Genomic DNA, 23,666 nt, shown 5'->3' with positions numbered 1-23,666 from the left:
GGCTGGACTGTTCACATGAGGCACAGGGTCAGACTGATTTGCATATAGCCATGTCTGGACTGGGGTGGCAGAGTGGGCTAAAGAACAGTGATGGATCAAACCCAGATCTTTTGACTGGGTGTGAGTGTTTGATTGGTTCAGATGCTCCGTCCATCACCACCCCCTTTTGTACCTCTTAAGTGCATCAGCAGTGCACTGTGAATCGGAGCGTTTCACAGGCCTGTCACAGATAAGAAATGCTATCAAAACGAAATCCTACAAAACAATATACTACTGGCCAGCAGCAATTCATACCCGGACAACGTCGGGACGGGCTGCTAGTAATCTTATAAGAATGCAGGGGCGGCAGGGAGAGATACACCCTGTGAACTAAGTGTGATTTCAGGACTCCCTATTGTTTTATAAATTCACTCTTGTAATGGCCCAAAGAAGGTGTTGGCATACTAGGGTGCACTGTAATACCAGCAAACAATGAAGGGAAAGGGTCAAGCAGGTGACCTCTCTCTTCAAGTGTGAGGATGGTGACATTTGAACTCACAGATTACAGGTTTATCCAGGGAAGATGGTGTCCTCTGAAGTGAGTTAAGGATTCTCCCTACGGGAGGTTGGTGGCCTCTGCCTCAAGGAGCAGCATGTCTCTGAATATGGAATCAAACTCAAGGGCAGTCATTACTTTGATGAATAAGTGGGGCCTCTGGATTCAAGGGAAGTCAGATCTCTGATGACTGGGGCCAATGGATTCAAGGATGGTCAGGTCTCTGATGACTGGGGCCAATGGATTGAAGGATGGTCAGATCTGATGACTGGGGTCAATGGATTCAAGGATGGTCAGGTCTCTGATGACTGGGGCCAATGGATTCAAGGATGGTCAGCTCTCTGATGACTGGGGCCAATGGATTGAAGAATGGTCAGCTCTCTGATGAAGGGGCCAATGGATTCAAGGATGGTCAGATCTGATGACTGGGGCCAATGGATTCAAGGATGGTCAGCTCTTTGATGTCTTGATTCTGGCCTCTGTATTCTTCGGACGGAGATTCCCTTACAAGCAGAGATGTGCGACAGTGTATACATTTTTGGACACAGAATTTGTTAAATTCCATAAACATTGTCTGGCATTCCACACAATAACAGTGTCAGAAGGAAATGTTTTTTCTGGGTTCTTGCATGACATTGTTTACGCAAACGCACCCCTCATGTGAACACAACTCTCCAAATACCACAGGAGACTAGCACTAACACCAATTGTCTTTCAGCAAGACACTTTCATTGTAAACCACTCTCCCTCAGATATATTGTGAGACGTCTTCGGCAAGGTGCACTCTGCTTAAAAAATGTTACGCAAACTTGCCACAGGTGACATTTTGATAAGACTAAAGAATTACACAAAAATGTAGGATTTCAGAAGCAAAACTAAAAGTTTGCCCCGCCCCAGTGGCAGAGGATCGTAGATGTCCCATGGAGTGCACTGATGGAAGTTCCCAGAAGAATATAGAGAGTGGGCGTAGCTCACAAAGGAGGTCTTGGAGAGCAACGATGTACCTGACCCGTGACCCCATCAATTTATAATGTCGATTCATTATCTGCTACGTTCCTCTGTAGTCCAGACTTACACTGTGATATTCAATGTGTTTCCACAACCAATGCTGAAGGTTCTGCTGCTCGCCATCAATGAATGCATTTAGTGATGTTTTAATGAGTAAACACAAATAAAATAATGTTCTTTTTATAATTATTTGCCCGTGCATATTCTCTCAAGCCGAGGGACCGCCAATCTCTCGAGAGCACACAGTCAACTCTCAAATTTCTAGAGAGATGAAGGTCACCTTGGATGCCGAGGGAAGCTCCTAATGTTAAATGTGATGTCAGAATATAAGGGAAGGGATTCCTTGGAGAGAATGTGATGACTTCTGAATCTGTCCAGCACCTTTACAATGATCATGGCCGGCATTGGAAGACAGGAGATGGGTCGATAGCTGCAAGGGTCTTGTTTATTAAGGGAAGATATGTTTTTTATTAACGTTAGAGCCAACACTGCTTACAGACTGAATGGAATTCTCCTGACTGGCACATTATTTATTATTTGGATAATGTCGGCCAGTATTGGCCCAATAGTCTGAGCTGCAAGGATGGCAACTATGCGAGGGTAAGGGGTGCATGGTAAGCCCGATTTAGAGGTTTTGATCAGTTTCGTAAGCTTAAACATAGAAGGTGGCATGGAGTGGCTAAGAGAGGAACCCATATCAGTTTGAATTGGAAATAGCACAGCTGATGAGGATGTAGATGTAAGAGAGGAGAAGTTTTTGTAACAGTCTTCAACTTTGAGGCAGAAGGCCTCCGCCACAGAGTTACTAAAGGATTGCCTGCAGTATTTAGGCAAGGAGGAAGTGTCGTGGTGAGTTATTTGATAGCCGCAAACAGTTCTTTTGGGGAGTTTGCGCCTGCTTCAGTTTTGTTGGGGACGTAGGCCGATTTCTCCTTGCGTATCAGCGTCTTATATCTAGATAGACTTATCTTATATTTGACCTTTTCTGAGTCACAGCATCTGACTCTCTCCATCTTTTCTCTTGTCTCCTGAAGACCTGTTTAAGGGCCCTTATGTCGTCAAAGAACCATAGGCAGGTAGATGATCTCATTTGATCTTGGTCCATGTCACAGGTGACAAGATGGTGCTGGCCAAGTCTGGCTAGATTGTCTTTCATTTTGCTGGAGACATTACATGACCTTCATGATTATGCTAATCTAGATCCCACCATGGGCACAATATGGCCATTTAAGAAAAAATCATACGACCCAGGTGGGAATCGAACCCACAATCCCCAGCTTCGGAGGCTGATGCCTTATCCATTAGGCCACTGGGCCTTGCTTGAACGACAAGATAAGAGAACAACCACATCTGAAGAAAATGACTAGTATCAAATAGCCTGCAGAGAGCATTAAGAGACTCAAAGATACATCTTAACAGCACACTGACCACATACACAGAGTCAGTATGCCAATAGGACGTAATTCAGGTGTGGCAGGGGTAAGAAGCCAGGAACAGAGATACACTGAAATTACAAAACACTTCAGGTCCTGCCATTGTGGGTATTGCTTCTATATTAGACTGTGTAGAACAGAGTGTCTGCCCTGCCTCCGGGATAATAAGCCATGGGGAGTCTGGCATCGAAATGATAGATGATCTTATAAGAATGCAGGGGCGGCAGGAAGAGAAACACCCTGTAAACTAAGTGTGATTTCAGGACTCCCTATCTATACTAATATAATAAAGAGAGAGCCCAAACCTTTGAGGCGGGTAATCTCAGGAACTACAGCACCAATCAAAACACCCAATACAGTGTTGGAAAGGGCATTTGCAGCAGAAGGACATAGGCTATGCAGACGCCCACCATATACATTTAAAAGGTAAAAGAACTGTGCCAGCAAAGTAGTCCCTTGTGGGCGTGTCTGCATTGTGCTGTGGGCGTGTGCTGGGGGGCGTGACAAACGGTGGGGGCGTTTGGTACATTCCGCCCTTCATGCCATGTCTCATATTGTGTGCTGTGGGCGTGTGCTGGGGGCGTGGGCGTGTGCGGGCGTGGGATTACGGAAAAAAAAGAGAGCGTTGTGCCCAATATTTTATTGTTTTTTCTTCCCAGGTTCTGTACATTCCAGCTCCGGGTGTCCACCCTGCTCCCTTTAAATACCCTGCACCCCATAATCATAACCCACCCTTACTCCTTAAAATACCCCACAAACCTTAAACACTAACCCATCTTAACCCTATAAATATACCATGTACCCCAAAACCCAAACATATCCCTAAACCCTATAAATACCCCTGTACCCCAAAACCCAAACCTAGCCCTGAACCCTATAAATACCCCTGTACCTCAAAACCCAAACCTACGCCTGAACCCTGAATATACCCCTGTACCCCAAAACCCAAACCTAGCCCTGAACCCTAAAAATACCCCTGTACCCCAAAACCCAAACCTACCCCTGAACCCTAAAATACTCCTGTTCCCCAAAACCCAAACCTAGCCCTGAACCCTAAAAATACCCCTGTACCCCAAAACCCAAACCTAGCCCTGAACCTTAAACACTAACCCATCTTAACCCTATAAATATACCATGTACCCCAAAACCCAAACCTATCCCTAAACCCTATAAATACCCCTGTACCCCAAAACCCAAACCTACCCCTGAACCCTAAAAATACCCCTGTACCCCAAAACCCAAACTTAGTCCTGAACCCTAAAAATACCACTGTACCCCAAAACTCAAACCTAGCCCTGAACCCTAAAAATAACCCTGTACCCCAAAACCCAAACCTACCCCTGAACCCTAAAATAACCCTGTACCCCAAAACCCAAACCTAGCCCTGAATCCTAAAAATACCCCTGTACCCCAAAACCCATACCTATCACTAAACCCTAAAACTACCCCTGTACCCCATAACCGAAAACTATATCTGAACCCTTAAAATGCTCAAACACCCCAAAACATATACCTCAGTACCCCAAAACATATACCCCTATACCCATACTTACCTTATCCAAACATTAAAAAAAACATGCTTTTACCATTCATGCATTTACAATGAATTTCGTTGTAAATGTATGTGTGGTAAAAGCATATAAAATGTAATGCCATGCGTTATAATGGCATGGTGATGGATCAAACCCAGATCTTTTGACTGGGTGTGAGTGTTTGATTGGTTCAGATGCTCCGTCCATCACCACTCCCTTTTGTACCGGTTTTGGCCGCCATAAGTGTGGCAGGGCATGCTCAGACGTGAGTTCCTTGCTCACTTTGCCACTGGATTCAAGCAAGCCGGGCTGAAGACGGCTGGAATGCCAGAAACCGGTCCTTGGAAGCTTGTTTCCGGTCCAGGGAAGACATGGCTTGGCAGTTCGGGCTGGACTGTTCCCATGAGGCACAGAGTCAGACTGATTTGCATATAGCCATGTCTGAACTGGGGTGGAGGAGTGGGCTAAAGAACGGTGATGGATCAAACCCAGATCTTTTGACTGGGTGTGAGTGTTTGATTGGTTCAGATGCTCCGTCCATCACCACTCCCTTTTGTACCTCTTAAGTGCATCAGCAGTGCACTGTGAATCGGAGCGTTTCACAGGCATGTCACAGATAAGAAATGCTATCAAAACGAATTCCTACAAAACAATATACTACTGGCCAGCAGCAATTCATACCCTGACAACGTCGGGACGGGCTGCTAGTAATCTTATAAGAATGCAGGGGCGGCAGGGAGAGATAGACCCTGTGAACTAAGTGTGATTTCAGGACTCCCTATTGTTTTATAAATTCACTCTTGTAATGGCCCAAAGAAGGTGTTGGCATACTAGGGTGCTCTGTAATACCAGCAAACAATGAAGGGAAAGGGTCAAGCAGGTGACCTCTCTCTTCAAGTGTGAGGATGGTGACATTTGAACTCACAGATTACAGGTTTATCCAGGTAAGATGGTGTCCTCTGAAGTGAGTTAAGGATTCTCCCTACGGGAGGTTGGTGGCCTCTGCCTCAAGGAGCAGCATGTCTCTGAATATGGAATCAAACTCAAGGGCAGTCATTACTTTGATGAATAAGTGGGGCCTCTGGATTCAAGGGAAGTCAGATCTCTGATGACTGGGGCCTATGGATTCAAGGATGGTCAGGTCTCTCATGACTGGGGCCAATGGATTGAAGGATGGTCAGATCTGATGACTGGGGCCAATGGATTCAAGGATGGTCAGGTCTCTGATGACTGGGGCCAATGGATTCAAGGATGGTCAGCTCTCTGATGACTGGGGCCAATGGATTGAAGAATGGTCAGCTCTCTGATGACTGGGGCCAATGGATTCAAGGATGGTCAGATCTGATGGCTGGGGCCAATGGATTCAAGGATGGTCAGCTCTTTGATGTCTTGATTCTGGCCTCTGTATTCTTCGGACGGAGATTCCCTTACAAGCAGAGATGTGCGACAGTGTATACATTTTTTGACACAGAATTTGTTAAATTCCATAAACTTTGTCTGGCATTCCACACAATAACAGTGTCAGAAGGAAATGTTTTTTCTGGGTTCTTGCATGACATTGTTTAAGCAAACGCACCCCTCATGTGAACACAACTCTCCAAATACCACAGGAGACTAGCACTAACACAAATTGTCTTTCTGCAAGACACTTTTATTGTAAACCACTCTCCCTCAGATATATTGTGAGCCGTCTTCGGCAAGGTGCACTCTGCTTAAAAAATGTTACGCAATCTTGCCACAGGTGACATTTTGATAAGACTAAAGAATTACACAACAATGTAGGATTTCAGAAGCAAAACTAAAAGTTTGCCCCGCCCCAGTGGCAGAGGATCGTAGATGTCCCATGGAGTGCACTGATTGAAGTTCCCAGAAGAATATAGAGAGTGGGCGTAGCTCACAAAGGAGGTCTTGGAGAGCAACGATGTACCTGACCCGTGACCCCATCAATTTATAATGTCGATTCATTATCTGCTACGTTCCTCTGTAGTCCAGACTTACACTGTGATATCCAATGTGTTTCCACAACCAATGCTGAAGGTTCTGCTGCTCGCCATCAATGAATGCATTTAGTGAAGTTTTAATGAGTAAACACAAATAAAATAATGTTCTTTTTATAATTATTTGCCCGTGCATATTCTCTCAAGCCGAGGGACCGCCAATCTCTCGAGAGCACACAGTCAACTCTCAAATTTCTAGAGAGATGAAGGTCACCTTGGATGGCGAGGGAAGCTCCTAATGTTAAATGTGATGTCAGAATATAAGGGAAGGGATTCCTTGGAGAGAATGTGATGACTTCTGAATCTGTCCAGCACCTTTACAATGATCATGGCCGGCATTGGAAGACAGGAGATGGGTCGATAGCTGCAAGGGTCTTGTTTATTAAGGGAAGATATTTTTTTATTAACGTTAGAGCCAACACTGCTTACAGACTGAATGGAATTCTCCTGACTGGCACATTATTTATTATTTGGATAATGTCGGCCATTATTGGCCCAATAGTCTGAGCTGCAAGGATGGCAACTATGCGAGGGTAAGGGGTGCATGGCAAGCCCGATTTAGAGGTTTTGATCAGTTTCGTAAGCTCAAACATAGAAGGTGGCATGGAGTGGCTAAGAGAGGAACCCATATCAGTTTGAATTGGAAATAGCACAGCTGATGAGGATGTAGATGTAAGAGAGGAGACGTTTTTGTAACAGTCTTCAACTTTGAGGCAGAAGGCCTCCGCCACAGAGTTACTAAAGGATTGCCTGCAGTATTTAGGCAAGGAGGAAGTGTCGTGGTGAGTTATTTGATAGCCGCAAACAGTTCTTTTGGGGAGTTTGCATTTGCTTCAGTTTTGTTGGGGACGTAGGCCGATTTCTCCTTGCGTATCAGCGTCTTATATCTAGATAGACTTATCTTATATTTGACCTTTTCTGAGTCACAGCATCTGACTCTCTCCATCTTTTCTCTTGTCTCCTGAAGACCTGTTTAAGGGCCCTTATGTCGTCAGAGAACCTTAGGCAGGTAGATGATCTCATTTGATCTTGGTCCATGTCACAGGAGACAAGAGGGTGCTGGCCAAGTCTGGCTAGATTGTCTTTCATTTTGCTGGAGACATTACAAGACCTTCATGATTATGCTAATCTAGATCCCACCATGGGCACAATATGGCCATTTAAGAAAAAATCATACGACTCAGGTGGGACTCGAACCCACAATCCCCAGCTTCGGAGGCTGATGCCTTATCCATTAGGCCACTGGGCCTTGCTTGAATGAAAAGATAAGAGAACAACCACATCTGAAGAAAATGACTAGTATCAAACAGCCTGCAGAGAGCATTAAGAGACTCAAAGATACATCTTAACAGCACACTGACCACATACACAGAGTCAGTATGCCAAAAGGACGTAATTCAGGTGTGGCAGGGGTAAGAAGCCAGGAACAGAGATACACTGAAATTACAAAACACTTCAGGTCCTGCCATTGTGGGTATTGCTTCTATATTAGACTGTGTAGAACAGAGTGTCTGCCCTGCCTCCGGGATAATAAGCCATGGGGAGTCTGACATCGAAATGATAGATGATCTTATAAGAATGCAGGGGCGGCAGGAAGAGAAACACCCTGTAAACTAAGTGTGATTTCAGGACTCCCTATCTATATCTATACTAATATAATAAAGAGAGAGCCCAAACCTTTGAGGCGGGTAATCTCAGGAACTACAGCACCAATCAAAACACCCAATACAGTGTTGGAAAGGGCATTTGCAGCAGAAGGACATAGGCTATGCAGACGCCCACCATATACATTTAAAAGGTAAAAGAACTGTGCCAGCAAAGTAGTCCCTTGTGGGCGTGTCTGCATTGTGCTGTGGGCGTGTGCTGGGGGGCGTGACAAACGGTGGGGGCGTTTGGTACATTCCGCCCTTCATGCCATGTCTCATATTGTGTGCTGTGGGCGTGTGCTGGGGGCGTGGGAGTGTGCGGGCGTGGGATTACGGAAAAAAAAGTGAGCGTTGTGCCCAATATTTTATTGTTTTTTCTTCCCAGGTTCTGTACATTCCAGCTCCAGGTGTCCACCCTGCTCCCTTTAAATACCCTGCACCCCATAATCATAACCCACCCTTACTCCTTAAAATACCCCACAAACCTTAAACACTAACCCATCTTAACCCTATAAATATACCATGTACCCCAAAACCCAAACCTATCCCTAAACCCTATAAATACCCCTGTACCCCAAAACCCAAACCTAGCCCTGAACCCTATAAATACCCCTGTACCTCAAAACCCAAACCTACGCCTGAACCCTGAATATACCCCTGTACTCCAAAACCCAAACCTAGCCCTGAACCCTAAAAATACCCCTGTACCCCAAAACCCAAACCTACCCCTGAACCCTAAAATACTCCTGTTCCCCAAAACCCAAACCTAGCCCTGAACCCTTAAAATACCCCAGTACCCCAAAACCCAAACCTAGCCCTGAACCTTAAACACTAACCCATCTTAACCCTATAAATATACCATGTACCCCAAAACCCAAACCTATCCCTAAACCCTATAAATACCCCTGTACCCCTAAACCCAAACCTACCCCTGAACCCTAAAAATACCCCTGTACCCCAAAACCCAAACTTAGTCCTGAACCCTAAAAATACCACTGTACCCCAAAACTCAAACCTAGCCCTGAACCCTAAAATACTCCTGTTCCCCAAAACCCAAACCTAGCCCTGAACCCTTAAAATACCCCAGTACCCCAAAACCCAAACCTAGCCCTGAACCTTAAACACTAACCCATCTTAACCCTATAAATATACCATGTACCCCAAAACCCAAACCTATCCCTAAACGCTATAAATACCCCTGTACCCCAAAACCCAAACCTACCCCTGAACCCTAAAAATACCCCTGTACCCCAAAACCCAAACTTAGTCCTGAACCCTAAAAATACCACTGTACCCCAAAACTCAAACCTAGCCCTGAACCCTAAAAATAACCCTGTACCCCAAAACCCAAACCTACCCCTGAACCCTAAAATAACCCTGTACCCCAAAACCCAAACCTAGCCCTGAATCCTAAAAATACCCCTGTACCCCAAAACCCATACCTATCACTAAACCATAAAACTACCCCTGTACCCCATAACCCAAAACTATATCTGAACCCTTAAAATGCCCAAACACCCCAAAACATATACCTCAGTACCCCAAAACATATACCCCTATACCCATACTTACCTTATCCAAACATTAAAAAAAACATGCTTTTACCATTCATGCATTTACAATGAATTTCGTTGTAAATGTATGTGTGGTAAAAGCATATAAAATGTAATGCCATGCGTTATAATGGCATGGTGATGGATCAAACCCAGATCTTTTGACTGGGTGTGAGTGTTTGATTGGTTCAGATGCTCCGTCCATCACCACTCCCTTTTGTACCGGTTTTGGCCGCCATAAGTGTGGCAGGGCATGCTCAGACGTGAGTTCCTTGCTCACTTTGCCACTGGATTCAAGCAAGCCGGGCTGAAGACGGCTGGAATGCCAGAAACCGGTCCTTGGAAGCTTGTTTCCGGTCCAGGGAAGACATGGCTTGGCAGTTCGGGCTGGACTGTTCCCATGAGGCACAGAGTCAGACTGATTTGCATATAGCCATGTCTGAACTGGGGTGGAGGAGTGGGCTAAAGAACGGTGATGGATCAAACCCAGATCTTTTGACTGGGTGTGAGTGTTTGATTGGTTCAGATGCTCCGTCCATCACCACTCCCTTTTGTACCTCTTAAGTGCATCAGCAGTGCACTGTGAATCGGAGCGTTTCACAGGCATGTCACAGATAAGAAATGCTATCAAAACGAATTCCTACAAAACAATATACTACTGGCCAGCAGCAATTCATACCCTGACAACGTCGGGACGGGCTGCTAGTAATCTTATAAGAATGCAGGGGCGGCAGGGAGAGATAGACCCTGTGAACTAAGTGTGATTTCAGGACTCCCTATTGTTTTATAAATTCACTCTTGTAATGGCCCAAAGAAGGTGTTGGCATACTAGGGTGCTCTGTAATACCAGCAAACAATGAAGGGAAAGGGTCAAGCAGGTGACCTCTCTCTTCAAGTGTGAGGATGGTGACATTTGAACTCACAGATTACAGGTTTATCCAGGTAAGATGGTGTCCTCTGAAGTGAGTTAAGGATTCTCCCTACGGGAGGTTGGTGGCCTCTGCCTCAAGGAGCAGCATGTCTCTGAATATGGAATCAAACTCAAGGGCAGTCATTACTTTGATGAATAAGTGGGGCCTCTGGATTCAAGGGAAGTCAGATCTCTGATGACTGGGGCCAATGGATTCAAGGATGGTCAGGTCTCTGATGACTGGGGCCAATGGATTGAAGGATGGTCAGATCTGATGACTGGGGCCAATGGATTCAAGGATGGTCAGGTCTCTGATGACTGGGGACAATGGATTCAAGGGTGGTCAGCTCTCTGATGACTGGGGCCAATGGATTGAAGAATGGCCAGCTCTCTGATGACTGGGGCCAATGGATTCAAGGATGGTCAGATCTGATGGCTGGGGCCAATGGATTCAAGGATGGTCAGCTCTTTGATGTCTTGATTCTGGCCTCTGTATTCTTCGGACGGAGATTCCCTTACAAGCAGAGATGTGCGACAGTGTATACATTTTTTGACACAGAATTTGTTAAATTCCATAAACATTGACTGGCATTCCACACAATAACAGTGTCAGAAGGAAATGTTTTTTCTGGGTTCTTGCATGACATTGTTTAAGCAAACGCACCCCTCATGTGAACACAACTCTCCAAATACCACAGGAAACTAGCACTAACACAAATTGTCTTTCTGCAAGACACTTTTATTGTAAACCACTCTCCCTCAGATATATTGTGAGACGTCTTCGGCAAGGTGCAATCTGCTTAAAAAATTGTTACGCAATCTTGCCACAGGTGACATTTTGATAAGACTAAAGAATTACACAACAATGTAGGATTTCAGAAGCAAAACTAAAAGTTTGCCCCGCCCCAGTGGCAGAGGATCGTAGATGTCCCATGGAGTGCACTGATGGAAGTTCCCAGAAGAATATAGAGAGTGGGCGTAGCTCACAAAGGAGGTCTTGGAGAGCAACGATGTACCTAACCCGTGACCCCATCAATTTATAATGTCGATTCATTATCTGCTACGTTCCTCTGTAGTCCAGACTTACACTGTGATATCCAATGTGTTTCCACAACCAATGTTGAAGGTTCTGCTGCTCGCCATCAATGAATGCATTTAGTGATGTTTTAATGAGTAAACACAAATAAAATAATGTTCTTTTTATAATTATTTGCCCGTGCATATTCTCTCAAGCCGAGGGACCGCCAATCTCTCGAGAGCACACAGTCAACTCTCAATTTTCTAGAGAGATGAAGGTCACCTTGGATGGCGAGGGAAGCTCCTAATGTTAAATGTGATGTCAGAATATAAGGGAAGGGATTCCTTGGAGAGAATGTGATGACTTCTGAATCTGTCCAGCACCTTTACAATGATCATGGCCGGCATTGGAAGACAGGAGATGGGTCGATAGCTGCAAGGGTCTTGTTTATTAAGGGAAGATATTTTTTTATTAACGTTAGAGCCAACACTGCTTACAGACTGAATGGAATTCTCCTGACTGGCACATTATTTATTATTTGGATAATGTCGGCCAGTATTGGCCCAATAGTCTGAGCTGCAAGGATGGCAACTATGCGAGGGTAAGGGGTGCATGGCAAGCCCGATTTAGAGGTATTGATCAGTTTCGTAAGCTCAAACATAGAAGGTGGCATGGAGTGGCTAAGAGAGGAACCCATATCAGTTTGAATTGGAAATAGCACAGCTGATGAGGATGTAGATGTAAGAGAGGAGAAGTTTTTGTAACAGTCTTCAACTTTGAGGCAGAAGGCCTCCGCCACAGAGTTACTAAAGGATTGCCTGCAGTATTTAGGCAAGGAGGAAGTGTCGTGGTGAGTTATTTGATAGCCGCAAACAGTTCTTTTGGGGAGTTTGCGTCTGCTTCAGTTTTGTTGGGGACGTAGGCCGATTTCTCCTTGCGTATCAGCGTCTTATATCTAGATAGACTTATCTTATATTTGATCTTTTCTGAGTCACAGCATCTGACTCTCTCCATCTTTTCTCCTGTCTCCTGAAGACCTGTTTAAGGGCCCTTATGTCGTCAGAGAACCATAGGCAGGTAGATGATCTCATTTGATCTTGGTCCATGTCACAGGTGACAAGATGGTGCTTGCCAAGTCTGGCTAGATTGTCTTTCATTTTGCTGGAGACATTACATGACCTTCATGATTATGCTAATCTAGATCCCACCATGGGCACAATATGGCCCTTTAAGAAAAAATCATACGACCCAGGTGGGACTCGAACCCACAATCCCCAGCTTCGGAGGCTGATGCCTTATCCATTAGGCCACTGGGCCTTGCTTGAACGAAAAGATAAGAGAACAACCACATCTGAAGAAAATGACTAGTATCAAACAGCCTGCAGAGAGCATTAAGAGACTCAAAGATACATCTTAACAGCACACTGACCACATACACAGAGTCAGTATGCCAATAGGACGTAATTCAGGTGTGGCAGGGGTAAGAAGCCAGGAACAGAGATACACTGAAATTACAAAACACTTCAGGTCCTGCCATTGTGGGTATTGCTTCTATATTAGACTGTGTAGAACAGAGTGTCTGCCCTGCCTCCGGGATAATAAGCCATGGGGAGTCTGACATCGCAATGATAGATGATCTTATAAGAATGCAGGGGCGGCAGGAAGAGAAACACCCTGTAAACTAAGTGTGATTTCAGGACTCCCTATCTATACTAATATAATAAAGAGAGAGCCCAAACCTTTGAGGCGGGTAATCTCAGGAACTACAGCACCAATCAAAACACCCAATACAGTGTTGGAAAGGGCATTTGCAGCAGAAAGACATAGGCTATGCAGACGCCCACCATATACATTTAAAAGGTAAAAGAACTGTGCCAGCAAAGTAGTCCCTTGTGGGCGTGTCTGCATTGTGCTGTGGGCGTGCGCTGGGGGGCGTGACAAACGCTGGGGGCGTTTGGTACATTCCGCCCTTCATGCCATGTCTCATATTGTGTGCTGTGGGCGTGTGCTGGGGGCGTGGGCGTGTACGGGCGTGGGATTACGGAAAAAAAAGTGAGCGTTGTGCCCAATATTTTATTGTTTTTTCTTCCCAGGTTCTGTACATTCCAGCTCCGGGTGTCCACCCTGCTCCCTTTAAATACCCTGCACCCCATAATCATAACCCACCCTTACTCCTTAAAATACCCCACAAACCTTAAACACTAACCCATCTTAACCCTATAAATATACCATGTACCCCAAAACCCAAACCTATCCCTAAACCCTATAAATACCCCTGTACCCCAAAACCCAAACCTAGCCCTGAACCCTATAAATACCCCTGTACCTCAAAACCCAAACCTACGCCTGAACCCTGAATATACCCCTGTACCCCAAAACCCAAACCTAGCCCTGAACCCTAAAAATACCCCTGTACCCCAAAACCCAAACCTACCCCTGAACCCTAAAATACTCCTGTTCCCCAAAACCCAAACCTAGCCCTGAACCCTAAAAATACCCCTGTACCCCAAAACCCAAACCTAGCCCTGAACCTTAAACACTAACCCATCTTAACCCTATAAATATACCATGTACCCCAAAACCCAAACCTATCCCTAAACCCTATAAATACCCCTGTACCCCAAAACCCAAACCTACCCCTGAACCCTAAAAATACCCCTGTACCCCAAAACCCAAACTTAGTCCTGAACCCTAAAAATACCACTGTACCCCAAAACTCAAACCTAGCCCTGAACCCTAAAAATAACCCTGTACCCCAAAACCCAAACCTACCCCTGAACCCTAAAATAACCCTGTACCCCAAAACCCAAACCTAGCCCTGAATCCTAAAAATACCCCTGTACCCCAAAACCCATACCTATCACTAAACCATAAAACTACCCCTGTACCCCATAACCCAAAACTATATCTGAACCCTTAAAATGCCCAAACACCCCAAAACATATACCTCAGTACCCCAAAACATATACCCCTATACCCATACTTACCTTATCCAAACATTAAAAAAAACATGCTTTTACCATTCATGCATTTACAATGAATTTCGTCGTAAATGTATGTGTGGTAAAAGCATATAAAATGTAATGCCATGCGTTATAATGGCATGGTGATGGATCAAACCCAGATCTTTTGACTGGGTGTGAGTGTTTGATTGGTTCAGATGCTCCGTCCATCACCACTCCCTTTTGTACGGGTTTTGGCCGCCATAAGTGTGGCAGGGCATGCTCAGACGTGAGTCCCTTGCTCACTTTGCCACTGGATTCAAGCAAGCCGGGCTGAAGACGGCTGGAATGCCAGAAACCGGTCCTTGGAAGCTTGTTTCTGGTCCAGGGAAGACATGGCTTGGCAGTTCGGGCTGGACTGTTCCCATGAGGCACAGGGTCAGACTGATTTGCATATAGCCATGTCTGAACTGGGGTGGCAGAGTGGGCTAAAGAACGGTGATGGATCAAACCCAGATCTTTTGACTGGGTGTGAGTGTTTGATTGGTTCAGATGCTCCGTCCATCACCACCCCCTTTTGTACCTCTTAAGTGCATCAGCAGTGCACTGTGAATCGGAGCGTTTCACAGGCCTGTTACAGATAAGAAATGCTATCAAAACGAAATCCTACAAAACAATATACTACTGGCCAGCAGCAATTCATACCCGGACAACGTCGGGACGGGCTGCTAGTAATCTTATAAGAATGCAGGGGCGGCAGGGAGAGATACACCCTGTGAACTAAGTGTGATTTCAGGACTCCCTATTGTTTTATAAATTCACACTTGTAATGGCCCAAAGAAGGTGTTGGCATACTAGGGTGCACTGTAATACCAGCAAACAATGAAGGGAAAGGGTCAAGCAGGTTACCTCTCTCTTCAAGTGTGAGGATGGTGACATTTGAACTCACAGATTACAGGTTTATCCAGGGAAGATGGTGTCCTCTGAAGTGAGTTAAGGATTCTCCCTACGGGAGGTTGGTGGCCTCTGCCTCAAGGAGCAGCATGTCTCTGAATATGGAATCAAACTCAAGGGCAGTCATTACTTTGATGAATAAGTGGGGCCTCTGGATTCAAGGGAAGTCAGATCTCTGATGACTGGGGTCAATGGATTCAAGGATGGTCAGGTCTCTGATGACTGGGGCCAATGGATTGAAGGATGGTCAGATCTGATGACTGGGGCCAATGGATTCAAGGATGGTCAGGTCTCTGATGACTGGGGCCAATGGATTCAAGGATGGTCAGCTCTCTGATGACTGGGGCTAAAGGATTGAAGAATGGTCAGCTCTCTGATGACTGGGGCGATTGGATTCCAGGATGGTCAGATCTGATGGCTGGGGCCAATGGATTCAAGGATGGTCAGCTCTTTGATGTCTTGATTCTGGCCTCTGTATTCTTCGGACGGAGATTCCCTTACAAGCAGAGATGTGCGACAGTGTATACATTTTTTGACACAGAATTTGTTAAATTCCATAAACATTGTCTGGCATTCCACACAATAACAGTGTCAGAAGGAAATGTTTTTTCTGGGTTCTTGCATGACATTGTTTAAGCAAACGCACCCCTCATGTGAACACAACTCTCCAAATACCACAGGAGACTAGCACTAACACAAATTGTCTTTCTGCAAGACACTTTTATTGTAAACCACTCTCCCTCAGATATATTGTGAGACGTCTTCGGCAAGGTGCACTCTGCTTAAAAAATGTTACGCAATCTTGCCACAGGTGACATTTTGATAAGACTAAAGAATTACACAAAAATGTAGGATTTCAGAAGCAAAACTAAAAGTTTGCCCCGCCCCAGTGGCAGAGGATCGTAGATGTCCCATGGAGTGCACTGATGGAAGTTCCCAGAAGAATATAGAGAGTGGGCGTAGCTCACAAAGGAGGTCTTGGAGAGCAACGATGTACCTGACCCGTGACCCCATCAATTTAAAATGTTGATTCATTATCTGCTACGTTCCTCTGTAGTCCAGACTTACACTGTGATATCCAATGTGTTTCCACAACCAATGCTGAAGGTTCTGCTGCTCCCCATCAATGAATGCATTTAGTGATGTTTTAATGAGTAAACACAAATAAAATAATGTTCTTTTTATAATTATTTGCCCGTGCATATTCTCTCAAGCCGAGGGACCGCCAATCTCTCGAGAGCACACAGTCAACTCTCAAATTTCTAGAGAGATGAAGGTCACCTTGGATGCCGAGGGAAGCTCCTAATGTTAAATGTGATGTCAGAATATAAGGGAAGGGATTCCTTGGAGAGAATGTGATGACTTCTGAATCTGTCCAGCACCTTTACAATGATCATGGCCGGCATTGGAAGACAGGAGATGGGTCGATAGCTGCAAGGGTCTTGTTTATTAAGGGAAGATATTTTTTTATTAACGTTAGAGCCAACACTGCTTACAGACTGAATGGAATTCTCCTGACTGGCACATTATATATTATTTTTATAATGTCGGCCAGTATTGGCCCAATAGTCTAAGCTGCATGGATGGCAACTATGCGAGGGTAAGGGGTGCATGGCAAGCCCGATTTAGAGGTTTTGATCAGTTTCGTAAGCTCAAACATAGAAGGTGGCATGGAGTGGCTAAGAGAGGAACCCATATCAGTTTAATTGGAAATAGCACAGCTGATGAGGATGTAGATGTAAGAGAGGAGAAGTTTTTGTAACAGTCTTCAACTTTGAGGCAGAAGGCCTCCGCCACAGAGTTACTAAAGGATTGCCTGCAGTATTTAGGCAAGGAGGAAGTGTCGTGGTGAGTTATTTGATAGCCGCAAACAGTTCTTTTGGGGAGTTTGCGTCTTCTTCAGTTTTGTTGGGGACGTAGGCCGATTTCTCCTTGCGTATCAGCGTCTTATATCTAGATAGACTTATCTTATATTTGACCTTTTCTGAGTCACAGCATCTGACTCTCTCCATCTTTTCTCTTGTCTCCTGAAGACCTGTTTAAGGGCCCTTATGTCGTCAGAGAACCATAGGCAGGTATATGATCTCATTTGATCTTGGTCCATGTCACAGGTGACAAGATGGTGCTGGCCAAGTCTGGCTAGATTGTCTTTCATTTTGATGGAGACATTACATGACCTTCATGATTATGCTAATCTAGATCCCACCATGGGCACAATATGGCAATTTAGAAAAAATCATACGACCCAGGTGGGACTCGAACCCACAATCCCCAGCTACGGAGGCTGATGCCTTATCCATTAGGCCACTGGGCCTTGCTTGAACGAAAAGATAAGAGAACAACCACATCTGAAGAAAATGACTAGTATCAAACAGCCTGCAGAGAGCATTAAGAGACTCAAAGATACATCTTAACAGCACACTGACCACATACACAGAGTCAGTATGCCAATAGGACGTAATTCAGGTGTGGCAGGGGTAAGAAGCCAGGAACAGAGATACACTGAAATTACAAAACACTTCAGGTCCTGCCATTGTGGGTATTGCTTCTATATTAGACTGTGTAGAACAGAGTGTCTGCCCTGCCTCCGGGATAATAAGCCATGGGGAGTCTGACATCGAAATGATAGATGATCTTATAAGAATGCAGGGGCGGCAGGAAGAGAAACACCCTGTAAACTAAGTGTGATTTCAGCACTCCCTATCTATACTAATATAATAAAGAGAGAGCCCAAACCTTTGAGGCGGGTAATCTCAGGAACTACAGCACCAATCAAAACACCCAATACAGTGTTGGAAAGGGCATTTGCAGCAGAAGGACATAGGCTATGCAGACGCCCACCATATACATTTAAAAGGTAAAAGAACTGTGCCAGCAAAGTAGTCCCTTGTGGGCGTGTCTGCATTGTGCTGTGGGCGTGTGCTGGGGGGCGTGACAAACGCTGGGGGCGTTTGGTACATTCCGCCCTTCATGCCATGTCTCATATTGTGTGCTGTGGGCGTGTGCTGGGGGCGTGGGAGTGTGCGCGCGTGGGATTACGGAAAAAAAAGTGAGCGTGTGCCCAATATTTTATTGTTTTTTCTTCCCAGGTTCTGTACATTCCAGCTCCGGGTGTCCACCCTGCTCCCTTTAAATACCCTGCACCCCATAATCATAACCCACCCTTACTCCTTAAAATACCCCACAAACCTTAAACACTAACCCATCTTAACCCTATAAATATACCATGTACCCCAAAACCCAAACCTATCCCTAAACCCTATAAATACCCCTGTCCCCCAAAAACCCAAACCTACCCCTGAACCCTAAAAATACCCCTGTACCCCAAAACCCAAACTTAGCCCTGAACCCTAAAAATAACCCTGTACCCCAAAACCCAAACCTACCCCTGAACCCTAAAATAACCCTGTACCCCAAAACCCAAACCTAGCCCTGAACCCTAAAAATACCCCTGTACCCCAAAACCCAAACCTAGCCCTGAACCCTTAAAATACCCCTGTACCCCAAAACCCAAACCTACCCCTGAACCCTAAAATACCCCTATACCCCAAAACCCAAACCTAGCCCTGAATCCTAAAAATACCCCTGTACCCCCAAACCCATACCTATCACTAAACCCTAAAACTACCCCTGTACCCCATAACCCAAAACTATATCTGAACCCTTAAAATGCCCAAACACCCCAAAACCTATACCTCAGTACCCCAAAACATATACCCCTATACCCATACTTACCTTATCCAAACATTAAAAAAAAACATGCTTTTACCATTCATGCATTTACAATGAATTTCGTTGTAAATGTATGTGTGGTAAAAGCATATAAAATGTAATGCCATGCGTTATAATGGCATGGTGATGGATCAAATCCAGATCTTTTGACTGGGTGTGAGTGTTTGATTGGTTCAGATGCTCCGTCTGAGGTTCCGTGACGATTTGAACCCGTGTTTTCAATATTGTCGGAAATACATAATATTGGTATCAGCGAACCGCAAATGATCCATTTAGCACATCCTGGTGTTTTCGCTATGCTACGAGCAAGAGTACTCCTGCTATGAACACATTTCTGATCTACCCACGGCATCCATCTTAGATCATGGCAGCCATTTTGTCTTTCTTGCCCTCACATACGCAATAACCTCTGATCATTTCATTTCGATTAAGGACACGTAGCCTTAGCCGGAGATTCACCTCCTTCAGTGACACGTGCACCTTGGAACAGAACACGCTGTAGCTGCATGACTCGACAAAGGCTGCCTCCTCTGCCCGAGGCCAGCCCCACCGAACTGGTTCTCGTGTCCATTGTCCCGATCATGATTAGGCGGCCGAAGCCGGTAGCCTTGCCCATTTACAACCCACAAACATCCCTTATCCCACTTTTCTATCTTCCACACCTGGCTCCGTTCCTTTCTTTCTGAATCTTTATTAGGGGGAGGTAACGAAATTTACGATGAGGCGGTCCGGCTCTTGAATGCAATATTGACAAGGGATTGTGATGAACTAGTGGGAACCCCTCTTCGTAATGTTTGGCATCAGATATTATCAACGGTTCTTGTGTAACACCAAATATTTATTGTTTTAGGCACAAAGGTTTTGAGAATGTATTACATGTAAAGAATTCGCCCCCAGCTTAAAATTTAGTATATAAGGAGCAACCCTCTTTGTACAATTTGAACAGGCTCCTAGAATCTGCCCATGTGTGGTTTCTGTGACTTCTGTGTCCCTGCAGTAATAAACCTTTGGTCTTTGACGCCACCATCGAGAAGCCCGTGTTTCTGTTCATTTGCGCACCAAGGCAGGTGGAACTCCGGGGTCTTTGGGTGTTGTTCCCTGACACCTCTGGACGGAACCAAAAAGTCCAGAACTCCAAGTGGCGCCCAACATGGGGCGACGTCATTCGGTACCGGTCCAAAAGCCTGAAGAGTTCGAGAAGCTTCGTGTGAAGATTCCTGAGGGAGGCGCCCCACTTCATCGATCCCGGCATATCGCAAAAGTGGCCCGAAGTTCTCTTCCACGAGGGTTCCCGTTCAGGACGGCTGCAGTGGGCCGTTGCCTTGACCGTCGCCCTGTCTTGGACCCGAGGTGCAGTCCTTAGTACAGCGAAACGTGACGGGTTTCTCCTTGGTGACGTCTTCAGTGCCTCAGTTAAGTATTTAGTGGTTGCTAGCTGGTTACTTCGTGAGGGTTGTTAAAATCCTTTTTGGTTCTTGATTTGGTTTGGTTTCGTAAGATTATCACTGGTTGTTCTGGTTACGATAATCTATTTGGTTTAGTTTGGGTATCGATACATCAGTTCGTTTTGGTAGGCCTAAGTCCTTGGTTCAGGTGCACATATTTGTTTCTTGTTTTGTTTGTTCTGTGTTCCGGATTGCAAAATGGTAAGTCGGAGAAACTGTATGTTGTCTTGTTTTGGTTGCAACAGTGACTCACGATTGGAGGACTCATGTCTGGTTCCTCCGATTGGGACTCCCCTATATGACTTGTACTGTAAACATGGTGTGGGTCCTATATCTTATAATGAGGTGTGGGTCCGATACACTGAGAAAGATGGTGTCCTTAGTTGGCCACTGCATGGTAGTTTTGAACCCGAAATCCTTGACAATTTAGAAGCAAAATTGTTTAGGAAGAAAGCCCGGCCGTCAATGTTTGATTCTTTCCGTTACTGGCGAAAAGAATCCAAACAGAGAGAAATGAAGAGGTTAAAGAAAGAACAGAAAGAGCAAGAAGAGTTGACTCTGGAGCAAGCGGCTAAGCAGCTGCAAGTTAACGAGTCAGAGAAGGCCATAGAGGTGGCCATCAGAGAGCATAATTTAGCGATTGACAAGTGCTATCCTGCCTTGCCATCGAAAACAGCTAAGATACTAGAGGATTCCGAAAACGATCCTCTGTTGTCTTATTTGTTACGGTCACCTCCACCGTATGCACAAGGTGCTACGGCTCCACCTTTACCGAATGTACAATTGCCGGTTGCTGGACAACCTGGTATTCCTGCTCCTGCCCCTCAGAATCAAGCTCCTGTACCTCCTGTGGTCAATGTGAATGTTCCTACGGCTCCTCCTCCTCCTGGATTGCCGACTTCAATACCTGTATCTGTCTCGCTTACACCTACTGTTCCACAAACTATCTTTCTCGATACTTCTACTGTCCCGCTATCTGTTCCTACCTCTACTGTGTTCTCTGCGTCTGCGAGTGTGTTGACTCCACTTTCTGTTCGTCGAAGAATCCCTGATTCTGTATCTAACATTCTGTCTCCTTTATATAAAACTTTAATCAAGACTCCTACTTCTGACTCTGTTCAGAGACGTAGTCAGCTTCCGAGTACTGAGGAACGGGGAATTTTAGATTCCACGGCTCTCAGATGGATTTCGAAGAGTAGGAGATATAGTACGAGAGATGTGCTAGACACCTTTATGCAGTGGAAAGAACCAACGCAACGGTATGTCTTTGATGAGATGTGCTCGCTGTTACGTGAGGAGATAGAAGAAGATGATGTTGAATCGAATCTAGAAGACTTAATTAAGGTTCAGAAAGAGTTCGCTGCAGGAATGATAGTAGGCCAAAATATAGAAGAAGCGATGGAACTGATTTTAAGTTATAGAAATGATCCATCACTTCGTTCACCGAGAGATTTAGAGAAAAGCAAGACGAAGCTAAGTCGCCAATATCCAATGAGGGAGGTTCCTCCAATTTGGCGCGATGCTGTACAAGCTGATAATGTCAATGGTATTGTAGCTGCTCCGGCGCAATTCCAAAGAGTGTGGATACACATTCCGTGGAAGCGAGTTGAAGTGCTAGCAGTAAAGCAGGCCTTGCCAGACCCGCGTAAGAATCCTGCTGGATACTATAAGGAATTAACACAGACAGTTGAGGCTTGTATAATGAACTTAGCGGACATCGATATGTTATTTGGTAATGTAGTTCCTCAACCAATTTGGGCTAAAATTCGTAGAGAGAATCATCCAGCCCTAGGTGGTGATTGGGCAGCTATTGTTGCAGCGGATGGTCAGCAAGTAGGTGGTGCAAAACCCGAACCCCTAATTGCTAATCTTCCAGGTAGGATAATTGATTTAATGAAGACTCTGATGCCCGCATTGCGTGTTAATTGGGACAAATTGTCAGCATGTAGACAGAAAAAAGACGAAAGTGTCTCCGACTTCTTCACGAGATTCGAAGAGACTTTTGTAGATCACAGTGGTCAGGATATGAGCACAGAAGGAGGACAGAGACTGTTTGTCGATAAATTTGTGCATAATTTGTTACCTGAGTTATGCAATAAATTAAAAGATTCCGAGAGTGCGTGGGCTGTTTCTACAACTGCGCAAATTCTTGCAACTGCACAGTATTATGAAAATAGAGATAAAGAGGAAAAAGAAAAATCAGATAAGAAAACAAAAGATTTAAAAACTAAAGTTCTTTTGCAACAGGCGTATCCGCCTCGCATGAATCAGAATAATACGCAACAGAACTCGTATCAAAGAGCAGATTATAGTTCACCGAGGCCTCAATATCAGTGGAACCAGTGTGCGTACTGTAAGAAAGAGGGTCACTACAAGAATGAGTGTCTGATCTTAACGCAAAATAATGCAGCAGCAGCTCAGAGAGGTCGTGGTGGTTTTGTGCAAAATTCTAGAGGTCGAGGGCGAGGTGCTATGCCTCCACAGACGAACGATCGTCCTTCCAATCACTTTGATCAACGAAATGGACAGTTGGCCCAGCAAAATAGATCTCAACAGTATCTTGTTGAAGACTATTGTGAAGTGGATGAGGGATTTCAGCAAAATGGGTACTAGGACAGCCATGGACAGAGAGAGGGAGTAGTATCAGTTCCAGTGGATCAGAGTGGGCCTTATGTCGCAGTAGCAACATCAGGTGTAGTCGAACCGTTTCTGTTGGATACTGGTGCAGCAAAAAGTTCTATCATTCATGCGAAACTCCCTGGCGCACCTTTGTCCGGCTCAACTAATGTCTCTGTAGGTTTTTCAGGCGCCCCTGTTTACAACCCCATATCTGGTCCTTTGTCTATTTCTGTTGGACCGTGTCAATTGAAAGCACCCCTGATTTTGACGACGGGTTGTAATGAAAATCTGCTTGGTTTAGACTTGTTAAAACGACTATATGCGACATTGTACTGTTCTCCG

The 23,666-nt window shown here is 45.1% G+C and overlaps 4 non-coding genes across 4 annotated transcripts; all 4 read right to left on the bottom strand.

Annotated features, from left to right (window-relative positions):
- Positions 1-2,786: 2,786 nt before the first annotated feature.
- Positions 2,787-2,859, bottom strand: TRNAR-CCG (transfer RNA arginine (anticodon CCG)). Its single transcript has one exon. It is a non-coding gene; the product is annotated as a tRNA-Arg (tRNA).
- Positions 2,860-7,681: 4,822 nt separating this feature from the next.
- Positions 7,682-7,754, bottom strand: TRNAR-CCG (transfer RNA arginine (anticodon CCG)). Its single transcript has one exon. It is a non-coding gene; the product is annotated as a tRNA-Arg (tRNA).
- A 5,122-nt stretch (positions 7,755-12,876) lies between these two features.
- Positions 12,877-12,949, bottom strand: TRNAR-CCG (transfer RNA arginine (anticodon CCG)). The gene has a single exon. It is a non-coding gene; the product is annotated as a tRNA-Arg (tRNA).
- A 4,820-nt stretch (positions 12,950-17,769) lies between these two features.
- TRNAR-CCG (transfer RNA arginine (anticodon CCG)) lies at positions 17,770-17,842 on the bottom strand. The gene has a single exon. It is a non-coding gene; the product is annotated as a tRNA-Arg (tRNA).
- Positions 17,843-23,666: the final 5,824 nt, after the last annotated feature.

Source organism: Lissotriton vulgaris, chromosome 5 (genome assembly GCF_964263255.1).
Source record: "Lissotriton vulgaris chromosome 5, aLisVul1.2, whole genome shotgun sequence".
Taxonomy (NCBI): Eukaryota; Metazoa; Chordata; class Amphibia; order Caudata; family Salamandridae; genus Lissotriton; species Lissotriton vulgaris.
Note: the sequence above shows the minus strand (reverse complement) of the source record. Positions and strands in the feature narration are given on the sequence as shown.